Genomic DNA, 17,160 nt, shown 5'->3' with positions numbered 1-17,160 from the left:
CATTCTGTTAAACTGTTGCTTATGGCGGTCTCTGTGAGCTTCTCAGCGACATTCAGCCAGCCAGGTATCCTGCCTGCAGTAGATGGAATGTGGCAATGGAACGCTGGCTGCGCGTGTCATAATAGGCTCTGAGCCTTTATATACCTGTGCACAGCAGCAGCCACCTTCAGTCTGCTGCTGGACAGCCAGCAGCAGCAGCAGCAGGAGAGGTATGTAATCAGGAGCCCTCCTGCTAAGGGTAGACAGCTGCTCGTTCCACCCCACCCCCCGCCTTAATTGGTTCTCCTCCCTTCCAACGGTGTTGAGGCGGGTGGGAACAGCAGGGGGTGAAGGTGCTGTGTTTAAAGAGGTGGAGTTATGCAGATCTAAAACGCGTGGATTGCAGCAGCAGCAAGCCGAAAAGTGCAGGCATGTAAGGGATCTAGAGGTTGACAACATGTCTTCTTAACGGGAGTCCAGGAGCTCATCTCCACAAATGGACTTTTCAGGATCCTTGGGTGGCTCCGTAGTTTGAAACCAATTCTGGTTATCGCTTCTCGGCCTTTTGGCTAAGATCAAGTGTAGTATCTGTTCTTATCAGTTTAATATCTGATACGTCCCCTATCTGGGGACCATATATTAAATGGATTTTTAGAACAGGGAGATGGAAAAAGAGCTTGCTCTGTCCACTCCACGCATTGACCTGGTATTGCAGTATCTCCAGGACCGGTGCACCCCTTCTTTAATGCAGTTTCTAAAATCAGAAAGAATTGAATTCAATGTTTTTTGTTCATTTTGCTTGTTTGTCGGATTTTGGGATGGACTCTTTGGCTTTGCTTTTCTTCTCCTCATTGGATTTATCATGTTCAAAGTTGCAGAAGCCAGATTACAAGCTCATTTTGGTTCAACTTCAGCAACTGTGCATTGCACTGCCATGTAATGTGATGCAATGCTATCTTTCTAGCTCTCCCTTTTTACTTCCTTTTGGATAAACAGACATATTAGGCAAGCATTTTGGAGCTTTCACCTAAATAACTACAGGTGGTGAGATAAGCTGCACAATATAATTGACCTTTCAGTATATTGTTGCACACACACCATCTATTTAGCAAATGCCCTTGTTATCAACAGCAGCCTTTTAAACTCACCTGAGCTAACAGGTATGTGCGCTGGTTACTCTGCTGCGCTTAAAATTTCTTTTTTGGTTTGCTACAATGCCTTTTCTGAAACGTTGTCTCCTTCTGCTGGAACACTGACTTCTTTCATTTAATGCCTGCAGACTATAAAAGAGAACCCAACCCAAAAAGTTTGGTTGATTAGTCTGTGGCATTCTGTTAAACTGTTGCTTATGGCGGTCTCTGTGAGCTTCTCAGCGACATTCAGCCAGCCAGGTATCCTGCCTGCAGTAGATGGAATGTGGCAATGGAACGCTGGCTGCGCGTGTCATAATAGGCTCTGAGCCTTTATATACCTGTGCACAGCAGCAGCCACCTTCAGTCTGCTGCTGGACAGCCAGCAGCAGCAGCAGCAGGAGAGGTATGTAATCAGGAGCCCTCCTGCTAAGGGTAGACAGCTGCTCGTTCCACCCCACCCCCCGCCTTAATTGGTTCTCCTCCCTTCCAACGGTGTTGAGGCGGGTGGGAACAGCAGGGGGTGAAGGTGCTGTGTTTAAAGAGGTGGAGTTATGCAGATCTAAAACGCGTGGATTGCAGCAGCAGCAAGCCGAAAAGTGCAGGCATGTAAGGGATCTAGAGGTTGACAACATGTCTTCTTAACGGGAGTCCAGGAGCTCATCTCCACAAATGGACTTTTCAGGATCCTTGGGTGGCTCCGTAGTTTGAAACCAATTCTGGTTATCGCTTCTCGGCCTTTTGGCACGATCTGTAGTGGGTTGTGACATTGGGCTGAAGGTTACTGTGGTGGCAGAACCGATTCTTGGCCTTTGGAGATATCCAGTGCTGCTTTTGGGAATCGGTGCTAAAGCTGCAGTGCCTTTTCTTTACGGAGGACGGTGTGTTGGAGGGAGGACGAACTTCGTGGAGGCTGCGATCCGTGTGTGATATTTTCCTTGGTATCTGGAAAAGAAGAGGAAAATCATGGAGACAAGGAGAAACCCTGGAGGAAGGAAGGAGAATCAAGCAAGCAACCCGAATGATTATTTCTCGGAGGAGCATCCGCTGAAGGACACCATCAGGTTCGTGGTTGCTCCTGACCACCGGCAGGTGAAAGATTCTCAATTTATTTTCAATGTTATTTGTAAGCTCTTGAAGATCGACAAGGAGCATCTTTTTTGCTTTCAATCTTTTTTTTCTCGAGGACTTTATGATGTTACGCTTAATAAAGCCTCGCAGTGTGAAAGTGCCTACGCTCTTTATGAAGTAAATAAAGAGAAGGTAGAGCTGGAGGGGGTGAAAGTAATCCCCTCTTTTCACTTTTCAATGAAAGTACTGACGATTCATTTGTTTAGTCCATTTATTACAGACTCTGAGGTTGAAAGTTACCTATCAATGTATTGTGACAAAATCATCCCTAAGAGACGCGGGGAAACACAGTTTGGAGTGTGGAACGGGAAACGTGTGTATGTGGTATCATTTAGGAAGAACCCGAATGAGGAGGGGGGCGTGTCCAGACCTCCGCCGCAGGTTTATATCAACCATAGCCGCGGTTATTTATTCTTCCCAGGGATGCCACACTACTGCCGTGTGTGTAAAAAATATGGACATCTGGATGCAGAATGTAACAAGTGTTTTAGTTGCATGGGTACTCCTCACCAGATGGATGAGTGCCCTAAAAATAAGAAAAAGGATGTAGAGGAGATGGACACATCGCCTGAAGAACAGCAACAAGAAGCTAAAGACGATGTGGAAGCAGGCATTGCTGCTGAAGAGGAAAAAGGGGAAGAGGAGAAAGAAAGGAGTGAGAAGGAGGAGACAGAAAGAAAGAGAAAAGAGGAAGAGGAGGGACGGGCAATGAAGGAGAAGAAGAAGGAGGAACGGGTTAAAAAATCACAAGAAGAAGAGGAAAGGAAGTTGGAAGAAAGGAAGAGAAAGAAGGAAGAGGAAAAACAGAAGAGGATAGAGGACATAGAAAAAAGGGCCATGGAGATAAAGAAACAGATGGAAAGGAAAAAGAGAGAAGAGCAGAAGAAAGAAGATAAGAAGAAAGAAGATAAGAATGAAAAGAAGAAGATAGAAGAACAGAAGAAAGAAGATCAGAAGAGAGAAGAGAAGAGTCAAATGTTGCAAGAAATTTCTCCACTAAGTAAAGGGAGTAGTTGTGGAGGGGAAAGTGATATTCCAGAAGTAGTGGAGTCCACTCCTACTAATTCCCTGTCGCAGAGCTTACCTTGTGCGCAGGTACAAATGGACTGCACAGAAAAATCTCTAAAAAGAAGTGTGGATAGAAGTGATAATGAAGGAATACCATGTGGTGGGAAAGTAAAGGCATTAGAAGCAACAAGTCTGCTGGGGAGTGTGTCATCTTCGGATGTATCAGATCTGGAGGTAGACCCATCTTCTCCGGCAGTAGAGAATGAGGGCGGAGGGAAGAGCCCTGCACTAAATGTTAGAAGATGATCCGCTCAATGTCCCTGAATGTTCAGGGGTTTAACGACCTATATAAGAGAACTGCTTTATATGATTTTTTAAATAATGAAAATATTGATTTTATCTTTCTACAAGAATGTAATTTGACAAAAAAAATAAGCTATGAATATTTACAGGGTATATGGAAGGGTAACTTATGCTTTTCTGGTGGGAACGAGTCAAAAAGTGATGGTGTGGGGTTTTTATGCTCTAAAGATTGGGAGATTGTAAATTATGAAGAGATATACCCTGGGAGGATTTTAAGAATTGATGTGCAGAAAAATGGGAAGAAAGTGAGGTGTTTTAATGTGTATGCAAATGCAGAAAAAGCCTTGAGATTACATTTGTTTGAACTGTTGCAGCTGTTTTTACCTGGAGTAGATCCATTAGTTTTAGGTGGGGATTTTAATTGTCATTTAAAAAATGTAAAAGATGGGTCAGCTTCATGTCTTAGAAATATTTTAGCAGCTTTTAATCTTAAAGATACATGGGCATTAGATGGACAAAAAAAGGAGCATGAAGTCACTTGGGTGGGGAGAGGTGTTTCATCCAGAATAGATTATATTTTTATATCTCAAGCCCTAACATGCTCAGGTTTTAAAACGCATTCAACACCTTTTTCAGATCATAAAATAATAGAATGTAGTTTTAAAATAGAATCAGATGTGGATAAAAGACCGTCACACTGGAAATTTAATGTATCCCTACTACAAGACGAGGTGGTTATGGAAGGTTTTAAAAAGCTGTATGAAAAACTGAAGCTAAAAAAAACGTTTTTTAAATCTATTTTTAATTGGTGGGATTTTGTCAAGAAGGAGGTAAAAATATTTTTTATTAAAGAAGGAAAGAAGAAAGCTGCTGCAAAACGTATTTTTTATAATGATCTTAATGCTAAACTGCAATGTTTTTTTCACCTCGAAAATAACGGATGTGATCTGCAGGAGGCGATCCGAACAACAAAAGAAAAGATCCAAAACTGCCTGAAAGAAAAAGGTAAAGAAATTATTTTTAATTCCCGAGTAAAAGTTTTAGACGAGGATGAAAAATGCACAAAATTCTTTTTTAAAAAAATATGTGACAAGAAGGATTATATGAAGGTTTTGGAAGGAGAAACAAGTTTGGAGGGGAAGAAGATGAAAGCAAAAGAATTTTATGATGATTTATTTTCTGTTAAAAACACGGATGTGTCTCTAAAAAAACATTTTTTAGAAGGACTGGAAAAAAATTTTAATGCGGAAGATAAATCTTTTTTAATAGGGAATTTTACTAAAGAGGAAGTTTTTAATACAATTAATACGCTACAAAATAACAAAACGCCGGGAGCAGATGGACTACCTGTTGAATTTTACAAGTGTTTATGGGAGATCATGGGTGAGGATTTTTATGAAGTAATTTTAGAAGCAGAAGCATCTTTTAGTGTCCCAGAGTCGTGGTGGGAGGGTCTTATTGTTTTATTATTTAAGAAAGGAAATAAAGAACTGATTAAAAATTGGAGACCAATAACCCTTTTAAATGCGGACTGTAAGGTATATGCAAAGTTACTAGCAAATAGATTAAAAAAGGTAATCGGCTCAGTAATAGAAGTGGATCAGACGTGTGCAGTGCCAAATCGGAGAATCAGCGACTCATTGATTTTAATCAGGGATGTTTTATGGGATGTTTTAGACAGAAAACAAAAGCTTGCTCTAATTACTTTGGATTTTGAAAAAGCGTACGATAGAGTTGCCCATGATTTTTTATTTGCAGTTTTAGAGAAAATGGGATGCCCGGATGTTTTTAGCAAACGTATTAAATCTCTTTACAAATCATGTTTTAGCAAAATATCTATTAATGGTTTTTTATCTGATAATGTAAAAATAAACTGTGGCGTTAAACAGGGGTGTCCCTTATCCCCTATTCTTTTTATTTGTGCAATTGAACCACTTTTAGCAGCTTTTAGGAGAGATAAGGTAATCAATGGTTTTTTTATTCCCGGGAGTTGCAATGAACAAGTTAAAGTGGTGGCATATATGGATGATGTGACGGTTTTAGTTAAAGACACTAGAAGCATGAACAGAGCCATAAGAACAGTGGATTGGTTTGGGGGCGCATCGGGTTTTAAAATTAACATGGAAAAATCTGGTATTTTAACTGTTGGTGATTTTATTGTAGATTCTGAGTGTAAATTAACAAGAATGAATGAAGTAAAAATTTTAGGTATTTATTTCTCAGAGTCAGGTGGTAATGTAAGAAATTGGGAGTCTCTGCTGGAAAGAGTTAAGAAAAAGATTACTTTCTGGCAGTTGAGAGATCTTACCCTGGAAGGAAAAATTTTAATTATTAGACAGGTTTTACTCCCAATGTTTTTATATGTCTCAACAGTTTTTATCCCCCAAAATAATATCATGAAGAGAGTTATTAAGGTATGTTTTAATTTTTTATGGAGATCCAAGATGGAAAGAGTAAAGAGAGAGGAGATATATAAATCAAAGAAAAAAGGTGGGAAAGGTTTTCCGGATATTAGGTCCTTTTTATATGCAAAGTATGTAGCGAACTGTGTATGCACTTTATTAGGACCAGGCTCTAAGCTAAAGTTGTTTTCTATATATAATTTAGGTTTCTATATTAGAAATTATAAATGGTTGGAGATGTCTCTAAATAGGCCTTATAGGTTTTTACCTCCAGGAAATTATATTGTTTTAGGAAAAATTTTAAGAGATTTTAAACTTAAGATGGTCGAAATAAATGTTCTTAAATGCCATAAAAAAATCCTAAAAATCCTGGAAGAGAGAATAGGTATCAGTCCTGTGGAACATTTTTCATTCAAAATTGTGGAAAGAATCTGGATGAATGTAAATTATAGTGTGTTATCTAATGAACACAGGGATTTACTCTGGTGTATAGTAAAAGACTGCCTGCCAACCCGTGAGTTCCAACACAGGCGTGGGTTGGTAAGATCTGAAGTGTGCCCAAGATCCAGGTGTGGGAATAGTGAAACACCCATGCACATCTTCTGGAATTGTAATTTTGCACAGACAATATGGAGGAAAGTGTGCAATATAGTGAGAGCTGTGAGTACTGTTAATTTTTTGGATTTTAACAGAGTATTTTATGGGATGGGGATAAGAGAGGAGGATTTTAAAATTGTATGGATTATTATTGCATGTGTGAAGGCGGCATTGTGGAAAGCAAGGAACATTTTAGTGTTTAAACATAAGGAAGTAACAGTCGACCAGTGTATTAAATTATGTCTAAGTTATTTGTACATGTATTTCTGGAGGGACAAAATGACGCTTGGCAAGGTGAAAGCAAATGAGAAATGGAAACAATGTAAATGGAATGAACTTACCTTGTAAGCTTTGATTTTTTGAAAACCTGTGGAAAAACAAAAAAACAAAAACAAAAACAAACAAAAAAAAATAGCCAAAACTATATATTTTTTTTTAAAAAAAAAAAGAGGGAAAAAATAAATAAATATATATATATAAAAGAAAAAGAAAATAAAAGATTTGGAGAAGTATTAAAATTGGTAGAATGCACGATGATGGATTTGAGTCTTCTTATCTTTTTGTTGATTCCAAGACTTTGTAATCTGAGTGTAAAAAAAAAAAAAAAAAAATCTGTTCTTATCAGTTTAATATCTGATACGTCCCCTATCTGGGGACCATATATTAAATGGATTTTTAGAACAGGGAGATGGAAAAAGAGCTTGCTCTGTCCACTCCACGCATTGACCTGGTATTGCAGTATCTCCAGGACCGGTGCACCCCTTCTTTAATGCAGTTTCTAAAATCAGAAAGTATTGAATTCAATGTTTTTTGTTCATTTTGCTTGTTTGTCGGATTTTGGGATGGACTCTTTGGCTTTGCTTTTCTTCTCCTCATTGGATTTTTCATGTTCAAAGTTGCAGAAGCCAGATGACAAGCTCATTTTGGTTCAACTTCAGCAACTGTGCATTGCATTGCCATGTAATGTAACGCAATGCTATCTTTCTAGCTCTCCCTCTTTACTTCCTTTTGGATAAACAGACATATTAGGCAAGCATTTTGGAGCTTTCACCTAAATAACTACAGGTGGTGAGATAAGCTGCACAATATAATTGACCTTTCAGTATATTGTTGCACACACACCATCTATTTAGCAAATGCCCTTGTTATCAACAGCAGCCTTTTAAACTCACCTGAGCTAACAGGTATGTGCGCTGGTTACTCTGCTGCGCTTAAAATTTCTTTTTTGGTTTGCTACAATGCCTTTTCTGAAACGTTGTCTCCCTCTGCTGGAACACTGACTTCTTTCAATTAATGCCTGCAGACTATAAAAGAGAACCCAACCCAAAAAGTTTGGTTGATTAGTCTGTGGCATTCTGTTAAACTGTTGCTTATGGCGGTCTCTGTGAGCTTCTCAGCGACATTCAGCCAGCCAGGTATCCTGCCTGCAGTAGATGGAATGTGGCAATGGAACGCTGGCTGCGCGTGTCATAATAGGCTCTGAGCCTTTATATACCTGCGCACAGCAGCAGCCACCTTCAGTCTGCTGCTGGACAGCCAGCAGCAGCAGGAGAGGTAAGTAATCAGCAGCCCTCCTGCTAAGGGTAGACAGCTGCTCGTTCCACCCCACCCCCCGCCTTAATTGGTTCTCCTCCCTTCCAACGGTGTTGAGGCGGGTGGGAACAGCAGGGGGTGAGGGTGCTGTGTTTAAAGAGGTGGAGTTATGCAGATCTAAAACGCGTGGATTGCAGCAGCAGCAAGCCGAAAAGTGCAGGCATGTAAGGGATCTAGAGGTTGACAACATGTCTTCTTAACGGGAGTCCAGGAGCTCATCTCCACAAATGGACTCTTCAGGATCCTTGGGTGGCTCCGTAGTTCGAAACCAATTCTGGTTATCGCTTCTCGGCCTTTTGGCTAAGATCAAGTGTAGTATCTGTTCTTATCAGTTTAATATCTGATACGTCCCCTATCTGGGGACCATATATTAAATGGATTTTTAGAACAGGGAGATGGAAAAAGAGCTTGCTCTGTCCACTCCACGCATTGACCTGGTATTGCAGTATCTCCAGGACCGGTGCACCCCTTCTTTAATGCAGTTTCTAAAATCAGAAAGTATTGAATTCAATGTTTTTTGTTCATTTTGCTTGTTTGTCGGATTTTGGGATGGACTCTTTGGCTTTGCTTTTCTTCTCCTCATTGGATTTTTCATGTTCAAAGTTGCAGAAGACAGATGACAAGCTCATTTTGGTTCAACTTCAGCAACTGTGCATTGCATTGCCATGTAATGTAACGCAATGCTATCTTTCTAGCTCTCCCTCTTTACTTCCTTTTGGCTAAACAGACATATTAGGCAAGCATTTTGGAGCTTTCACCTAAATAACTACAGGTGGTGAGATAAGCTGCACAATATAATTGACCTTTCAGTATATTGTTGCACACACACCATCTATTTAGCAAATGCCCTTGTTATCAACAGCAGCCTTTTAAACTCACCTGAGCTAACAGGTATGTGCGCTGGTTACTCTGCTGCGCTTAAAATTTCTTTTTTGGTTTGCTACAATGCCTTTTCTGAAACGTTGTCTCCCTCTGCTGGAACACTGACTTCTTTCAATTAATGCCTGCAGACTATAAAAGAGAACCCAACCCAAAAAGTTTGGTTGATTAGTCTGTGGCATTCTGTTAAACTGTTGCTTATGGCGGTCTCTGTGAGCTTCTCAGCGACATTCAGCCAGCCAGGTATCCTGCCTGCAGTAGATGGAATGTGGCAATGGAACGCTGGCTGCGCGTGTCATAATAGGCTCTGAGCCTTTATATACCTGCGCACAGCAGCAGCCACCTTCAGTCTGCTGCTGGACAGCCAGCAGCAGCAGGAGAGGTAAGTAATCAGCAGCCCTCCTGCTAAGGGTAGACAGCTGCTCGTTCCACCCCACCCCCCGCCTTAATTGGTTCTCCTCCCTTCCAACGGTGTTGAGGCGGGTGGGAACAGCAGGGGGTGAGGGTGCTGTGTTTAAAGAGGTGGAGTTATGCAGATCTAAAACGCGTGGATTGCAGCAGCAGCAAGCCGAAAAGTGCAGGCATGTAAGGGATCTAGAGGTTGACAACATGTCTTCTTAACGGGAGTCCAGGAGCTCATCTCCACAAATGGACTCTTCAGGATCCTTGGGTGGCTCCGTAGTTCGAAACCAATTCTGGTTATCGCTTCTCGGCCTTTTGGCTAAGACCAAGTGTCTTGTCTGGGGTCCTTGAGTGTTTTCCCTTGGCCTTCCGGCATCGCCATCTTGATGGCTTAAGCCGGTTGCTGCTTTAGGGGGAGAACGAGGAGGAACGAGAGAGTGATCATAATGGGCGTGAAGATACGCTATGCTGGGACCGATGACAATCGGGTTCGCAATGCATTCCGCATTGAAGTTGATGCTGCTGTCAGAGAGCGTTTCAATCTGTCGTATATGGTGCACGAGGTGATCTTCAAAATCCTGGAAGTGACAAGAGAAAACATCGTCTGCCTGCAGGAATCCCGGAAAGAAGGACGGTATGTCTTGGTGCTACAATCTATGGCGGCTTGCCGGAACCTGTATAAGAAGTTGAGGGAGCAGGAGAAGAATCCAACCTTGCATGGTTTGACTTTTACAGTCTTGTACTCCAAAGGTGATGTTCCCCTAGTCATATTTATGTATAATCCCTTTGTGCACGAACATGACATTGCGACTTTTCTTAAGAGGCATTGTGACTTTGTGAGCAACAGTCACAAAATCATGAACGAGGAGAACTTATGGACTGGCAAATACAGATATTTTGTCAGATTTGGGGAAAGTTCTTCGGAGCCTGGAGGTGTTCATTACCCTCCCCAAAGTTTCTCTATCGGGAGAGATAGGGGTATTCTCTTCTTTCCTGAGGCCCCAGTTTTTTGCAGGAAATGTAAGAAGTACGGACACTTACAAGAGGTTTGTACTGCTGTGCCTGTTTGCTCCAAGTGCAACCAAAGTGGGCATGTTGCTAAGGACTGTACCAATCCAATTGTTTGCAATGCTTGTGGTATGGAGGGGCATGCCTTTAAGGATTGTACTCGTCGTGCGAACGAGGGCAAGGCAAGGGCATACTCTGAGGTGGTCTCGAACTCTCCGAGGCCTAAGAGTGTGGCACCTGAGGCCGCAGTTTCTTCCAGGGTGAAGGTAGTGGAACAGCGTGTGGAGACTGCTCCAGTGAGGGCGTCTGCTGACCTACTGGTGGAGCCCGGGAGAGTGGAAGAGGTTCTGGCAGCTGAGATGGATATTTCTTCCTATCAGGGGTTTCATTGACTCCTTTTGTGAAGAACGTGAGGGAGCCTTGGAAATCCCAGGGGACCCGGCTCTCAGTTGGAGCAGTGAAAGTATGGATGAAGAGGGAGCTGGAGGTCAAGGAGACTTCACTGAGACTGGGGTGAGGTCTTCTGAGGAACCGGACCGCGCTAAGAATAAAAGGGCCCGGTTGTCTGAACCATCAAGTAGCCAATGCGTGGCAAGTCCGGTGAGTGAGCGGGATTACCCAGTGGTTTCTCTTTCTCCTGCGTCAACGGCTTACCTGGAGGAGAATTTGGAGTCCACTATCTTTCAGCTAAGTGGGAGTTCGCCGGATGACAAAGGATAAGGAAGGCATGTTTTTTTGCTGAGACTGGTGTTTCTGGTTTTTGAGCCAAAGAATGGTCTCTAAACCAAATTGGGACATTGCGTCCCTTAATGTAAGACTTTTAAAGTCTAGAGTTAGAAGATCTGTGATTCTGGACTTCTTACATAACCATTCTTTTGATATTATGTGTCTACAGGAGTGTGGTATAGAAGAACCCCTGGAAGACGCTGATTGGCCATATGGCCAGCATATCTGGTCTGGCTCTAGTGGGAATAAAAATGATGGAGTTGGGATAGTATTAAATAATAGAAATTTTGTTTTTGAATATTATAAGGTAATAGAGGTGGGTCGTTGCATCTCTGCAGTTGTGTGTGGGAGGGGGTGGAAAGTTAAAATTATAAATATTTATGGTCCTACAAAAAAAGAAGACAGGTTAAGTTTATTAGATAAATTATGTTTAGAATTACCTGGTAGGATCCCTGTGATAGTAACAGGTGATTTTAACTGTGTAACTGAGGGGAAAGTTGATGCCTCAGGAAAAAAATTGGCAAACATTATTTCTGATTTTTTCTTTTTTGATGCTGCTGAGGTTTATTTGGGGAAGCCACCACCACCAACCTATAAAGCTGACAGGGGTGGGATAACATCTAGGATTGATAGGATGTTTTTTTCTAAAAATATAATATGTGATGGTTTTTCTCAATTTTCAGTTCCTTTTTCGGACCATGTGTGCCTGAAAGGTGAGTTTAGAGGGGATTTAAGGCGGGTGCATGGGAGAGGTGTGTGGAAATTGAATGTGAGTTTGCTTGAGGATGAGAGAATTGTGAATAATTTTAAGAAAAAATATAGTTGGTGTAAATCTCAAAAGAGTAAGTTTGAAAGTGTGTTGGTGTGGTGGGATTGGATGAAGTATGAAGTGCAAAAGTTTTTTCGTCGATGGGGCTATAAAAAGGCTGCCATGGTTAGGAGTCAATATAAAGATTTAATGATGAGGGTGGAATGGCTAGAGAAAATGAGGATGTGTGGTGTGGATGTGGATGATTTGTTAAGAAGTGCGAGAGAGGATTTGAAGAGGACTTTGGAGAGGAAGGGAAGGGAAATAATTTTTAGGTCAAAGGTGGTCCATCTTGATAAAGATGAAAAGTGTTCAAGATATTTCTTTAAAAAAATAAATGGTAAGAAGGAGGGTATGGAGGAGATTTTTGATGTGGATGGTGTTTGTGTGAGTGGGGAGGATGTAATGAAGGAAGTGGTCACGTTTTATGCTGAGTTGTTTGGCAGGAAGTGGGTGGATGAGAGTTTGAAAGAAGAAGTGCTTAAGACTTTGGATTGTAAGGTGGATAAGGATGGATGTTCTGGTCTATGTGAGGCAGTGATTGAGGAGGAAGTTAAGAAAGCGGTGTTTGGTGCAAGGAAAAATGTGACGCCTGGGAAGGATGGTTTGCCTGTGGAGCTATATGTTATGATGTGGGAAGTGATGGGTATGGATTTAGTGGAAGTGTGTCAGTTTATGTGGGAGAATGGGATGCTTGCGGGTTCAATGAAGGAGGGAGTGGTGGTCTTAATCCATAAGAAAGGGGATAAAAGGTGTTTGAGTAATTGGAGGCCAATTACGCTTCTGAACGCCGATTACAAGGTATTCAGTAAAATTTTGGCGTGTCGGATGCGTGTGGTTGTAGCTGATGTGATTGGTAAAGATCAAGTGTGTGCAGTGCCTGGTAGATGTATGACGGATAATCTGTGTCTTTTAAGAGATGTGTTGTGGGATTGTAAAGTAAGAAAGCAGAAGTGTATGGTGATGGCTGTTGACTTTGAAAAGGCGTTTGATCGCGTGTCTCATGTGTTTCTATTTGAGGTTTTGCGTAGAATGGGTTTTCCGGAGAAATTTGTGCGTGCCGTGAGAGGATTGTATGGGGAGGTGATGAGTGAATTTCTGGTGAATGGGTTTTTGAGTGAGAAAGTGTGTATTAGGTCTGGTGTGAGGCAAGGTTGTCCCATGTCACCGGTATTATTTGTGTGTGTGATTGAGCCACTGCTGTGTATGATTCGGAAAGAGAAAGTGGTGCGTGGTTTGTTAGTGCCAGGGAGTGGTGGAATGACTGTGAAAGTCTTAGGATATATGGATGATGTAGTAGTGGTGAGTGAGAGTGTGGCCTCTATGGAGAGAGTAAAATTGTTGTTGAATTTTTTTTGTGGCGCGTCAGCGTTTCGTGTGAATTGGAACAAATGCATGTTTAAATGTTTTGGTGACAATAGGATTAAGATGGATGGTGTGGCTGGTGTGGATGGTGCAATTAAAGTGTTGGGAGTTTTTTTTAATGATGATTTGAAAGGTTATGAGAGTTGGGATGAATGTGGTGAGCGGATTGTGCGGAAGATGAATTTTTGGAAGTTACGTTCTTTGTCTTTGGTAGGGAAGGTTCTTATTATTAAGGCTGTTATTCTCCCTATTTTGCTTTATGTTTCTTGTATTTTTCCAGTGCCCTATAGGAAAATTAAAAAAGTGGAGAAACTAATTTTTGTGTTTTTTTGGGGCAGTAGGATGGAAAGACTTAAGAGAGAGATTTTGTTTAAGCAATATTTGTATGGGGGACTAAAGTTTCCGAATATTGAAGTGTTTCTAACATTGCATTTTATTAAGACTACGGTCATTTTGATTGGGAAGAATAATAAAGGGGCATTTATGTGTAAGTATTTGGCTGGATGGATGCTGTATGGTCTGAATTGGGTGAAGCGTGATAAGAATGTGCCTGTTGCTTTTAAGTGTCCTGAGTGGTAAGGTTTGATTGAGAAGTTTGTGAGGAAGAATGATTTGTTAGCAGTTGCAATGAAAGACTTTATGTTGGTTAAGAAGGTGATGGGGAAGATGTGTGTGAATGAGTGTGAGAGTAATGTGGTGGGATTGCGTTCTATGGAAGTTGCGCGGGTATGGAAGAAGTTAAGCATTCAAGGTGTGTCGAATAGACAGCGAGATACAGTATGGATGGGCCTTCATAATATTTTGCCAGTGAGGGATTTTCAGAAGAAAAGAGATCTCATAAGATCTGCAGTATGTCCAAGGGATGGTTGTGGAGCGAATGAGACGGTGAGGCACCTTATGTGGGATTGTAATTTTGCGTATGATGTGTGGAAAGGTGTGGGTGGACTGTGTAAAGGGGTTGCTGGTGTGAAGTTTATTGATTGGAGAGTGGCTATGTTTGGTTTTGGTGCTAGTCGTCGTGGCCTAGAAAGGATGATGTGGTTTATTATGGTGTGTGTGCAGGAGAGCTTGTGGGATGTGAGAAATTTGTGTGTGTTTAAAAGAGTAAATTTAACAGTAAATGATTGTATTAGGTTGATCTTAGCAAGACTATATGTAATCTATTTGTGGGATACAAGAGAAGGTGGTGGTGGTGGAACAGATTCTGAAGGTGTGTGGAAATACCTTAAGTGGCAGGATATGGTTAAATACCGTTGATATTTTTTCTGGAAATGTCTCTGGCATAGGATTACTTGTTTGTATTTTTGTTGAATAATACTTTAATAAAGAAACCACAATGATGCTTATGAAGTGGCAGTATAACTTATGACGAAGTCTGGTTAACTGTTTGCTTATATCTAAACCTGAGTGGTTTTTAAAAAAAAAAAAAAAAAAAAAAAAAAAAAATCTGTTCTTATCAGTTTAATATCTGATACGTCCCCTATCTGGGGACCATATATTAAATGGATTTTTAGAACAGGGAGATGGAAAAAGAGCTTGCTCTGTCCACTCCACGCATTGACCTGGTATTGCAGTATCTCCAGGACCGGTGCACCCCTTCTTTAATGCAGTTTCTAAAATCAGAAAGTATTGAATTCAATGTTTTTTGTTCATTTTGCTTGTTTGTCGGATTTTGGGATGGACTCTTTGGCTTTGCTTTTCTTCTCCTCATTGGATTTTTCATGTTCAAAGTTGCAGAAGCCAGATGACAAGCTCATTTTGGTTCAACTTCAGCAACTGTGCATTGCATTGCCATGTAATGTAACGCAATGCTATCTTTCTAGCTCTCCCTCTTTACTTCCTTTTGGATAAACAGACATATTAGGCAAGCATTTTGGAGCTTTCACCTAAATAACTACAGGTGGTGAGATAAGCTGCACAATATAATTGACCTTTCAGTATATTGTGGCACACACACCATCTATTTAGCAAATGCCCTTGTTATCAACAGCAGCCTTTTAAACTCACCTGAGCTAACAGGTATGTGCGCTGGTTACTCTGCTGCGCTTAAAATTTCTTTTTTGGTTTGCTACAATGCCTTTTCTGAAACGTTGTCTCCCTCTGCTGGAACACTGACTTCTTTCAATTAATGCCTGCAGACTATAAAAGAGAACCCAACCCAAAAAGTTTGGTTGATTAGTCTGTGGCATTCTGTTAAACTGTTGCTTATGGCGGTCTCTGTGAGCTTCTCAGCGACATTCAGCCAGCCAGGTATCCTGCCTGCAGTAGATGGAATGTGGCAATGGAACGCTGGCTGCGCGTGTCATAATAGGCTCTGAGCCTTTATATACCTGCGCACAGCAGCAGCCACCTTCAGTCTGCTGCTGGACAGCCAGCAGCAGCAGGAGAGGTAAGTAATCAGCAGCCCTCCTGCTAAGGGTAGACAGCTGCTCGTTCCACCCCACCCCCCGCCTTAATTGGTTCTCCTCCCTTCCAACGGTGTTGAGGCGGGTGGGAACAGCAGGGGGTGAGGGTGCTGTGTTTAAAGAGGTGGAGTTATGCAGATCTAAAACGCGTGGATTGCAGCAGCAGCAAGCCGAAAAGTGCAGGCATGTAAGGGATCTAGAGGTTGACATGTCTTCTTAACGGGAGTCCAGGAGCTCATCTCCACAAATGGACTCTTCAGGATCCTTGGGTGGCTCCGTAGTTCGAAACCAATTCTGGTTATCGCTTCTCGGCCTTTTGGCTAAGATCAAGTGTAGTATCTGTTCTTCTCGGCCTTTTGGCTAAGATCAAGTGTAGTATCTTTTGAAAAGGCGGTTTTGTCCTTGGGCTGCTCTAGTAAATTGATGCACATTACACACTGGTTTGGTGCACTTGTTAGTACGCCAGGTGGCTCATAGAGTCATCTGATGGAAAACATGGCCCTCCAGGATCGAAGTCACTAGGCTGGGTAAGTGTGAGGGCCTTGGAGCAATGTGCCCCAGGAGTAGGCGCCCTGGTGGGAGTCCAAGCTTACTGGGACTGGGAACCCCAGAAAGACTTGGGCTTCGTAGCACGCCGCACCTTTGCCAATCATACTTTCTGAGCAACACCCCCTATTCCTGGCCTCCGGGCTAGGAAGGGGAATTTTTATAAACCCGGTCGGAGGTCCGGTCAGCTTTGGGCTGAGAAACCAACACAGGCTCCAGCTCCACTAGGGTGGCAGCCTAGCTGGACGCTGGGAGCACGAAAACGGCTCTTCTCTGGCTTCGGCAAGAGAGAGCATCGGAGATCCCCGACCCTCGCTGTGGCCTTCTGGCTCGGAGGGATGGGGATGGTTTATTGGGGACCCTCTCCTCCGGGAAGGGTCCACATGAATCCTCGCCTCGTGCGCTGTTTTGGTGTGACTTCGGTCACATTTTTCAGTGCCTTGGATGCAGCTTCAATCAAAAAATCTGTTCTTATCAGTTTAATATCTGATACGTCCCCTATCTGGGGACCATATATTAAATGGATTTTTAGAACAGGGAGATGGAAAAAGAGCTTGCTCTGTCCACTCCACACATTGACCTGGTATTGCAGTATCTCCAGGACCGGTGCACCCCTTCTTTAATGCAGTTTCTAAAATCAGAAAGTATTGAATTCAATGTTTTTTGTTCATTTTGCTTGTTTGTCGGATTTTGGGATGGACTCTTTGGCTTTGCTTTTCTTCTCCTCATTGGATTTTTCATGTTCAAAGTTGCAGAAGCCAGATTACAAGCTCATTTTGGTTCAACTTCAGCAACTGTGCATTGCATTGCCATGTAATGTAACGCAATGCTATCTTTCTAGCTCTCCCTCTTTACTTCCTTTTGGATAAACAGACATA

At 42.0% G+C, this 17,160-nt stretch overlaps 4 non-coding genes and 2 pseudogenes across 4 annotated transcripts; all 6 read left to right on the top strand.

The window, feature by feature from the left end:
• The first annotated feature begins 528 nt into the window (after positions 1-528).
• Positions 529-719, top strand: LOC141204500 (U2 spliceosomal RNA). The gene has a single exon (XR_012275362.1). It is a non-coding gene; the product is annotated as a U2 spliceosomal RNA (small nuclear RNA).
• Positions 720-7,102: 6,383 nt separating this feature from the next.
• Positions 7,103-7,314, top strand: LOC141204274 (U2 spliceosomal RNA; annotated as a pseudogene).
• Positions 7,315-8,423: 1,109 nt separating this feature from the next.
• Positions 8,424-8,614, top strand: LOC141204489 (U2 spliceosomal RNA). Its single transcript, XR_012275351.1, has one exon. It is a non-coding gene; the product is annotated as a U2 spliceosomal RNA (small nuclear RNA).
• Positions 8,615-14,738: 6,124 nt separating this feature from the next.
• LOC141204332 (U2 spliceosomal RNA) lies at positions 14,739-14,930 on the top strand. The gene has a single exon (XR_012275275.1). It is a non-coding gene; the product is annotated as a U2 spliceosomal RNA (small nuclear RNA).
• A 1,106-nt stretch (positions 14,931-16,036) lies between these two features.
• On the top strand, positions 16,037-16,192 carry LOC141204405 (U2 spliceosomal RNA; annotated as a pseudogene).
• Positions 16,193-16,717: 525 nt separating this feature from the next.
• On the top strand, positions 16,718-16,899 carry LOC141204244 (U2 spliceosomal RNA). The gene has a single exon (XR_012275211.1). It is a non-coding gene; the product is annotated as a U2 spliceosomal RNA (small nuclear RNA).
• Positions 16,900-17,160: the final 261 nt, after the last annotated feature.

This window comes from Phyllobates terribilis, unplaced genomic scaffold, assembly GCF_046119375.1.
Source record: "Phyllobates terribilis strain yellow unplaced genomic scaffold, ASM4611937v1 Scaffold_134__1_contigs__length_4944459, whole genome shotgun sequence".
NCBI lineage: Eukaryota > Metazoa > Chordata > Amphibia > Anura > Dendrobatidae > Phyllobates > Phyllobates terribilis.
This window is presented reverse-complemented; position numbering and strand designations above follow the sequence as displayed.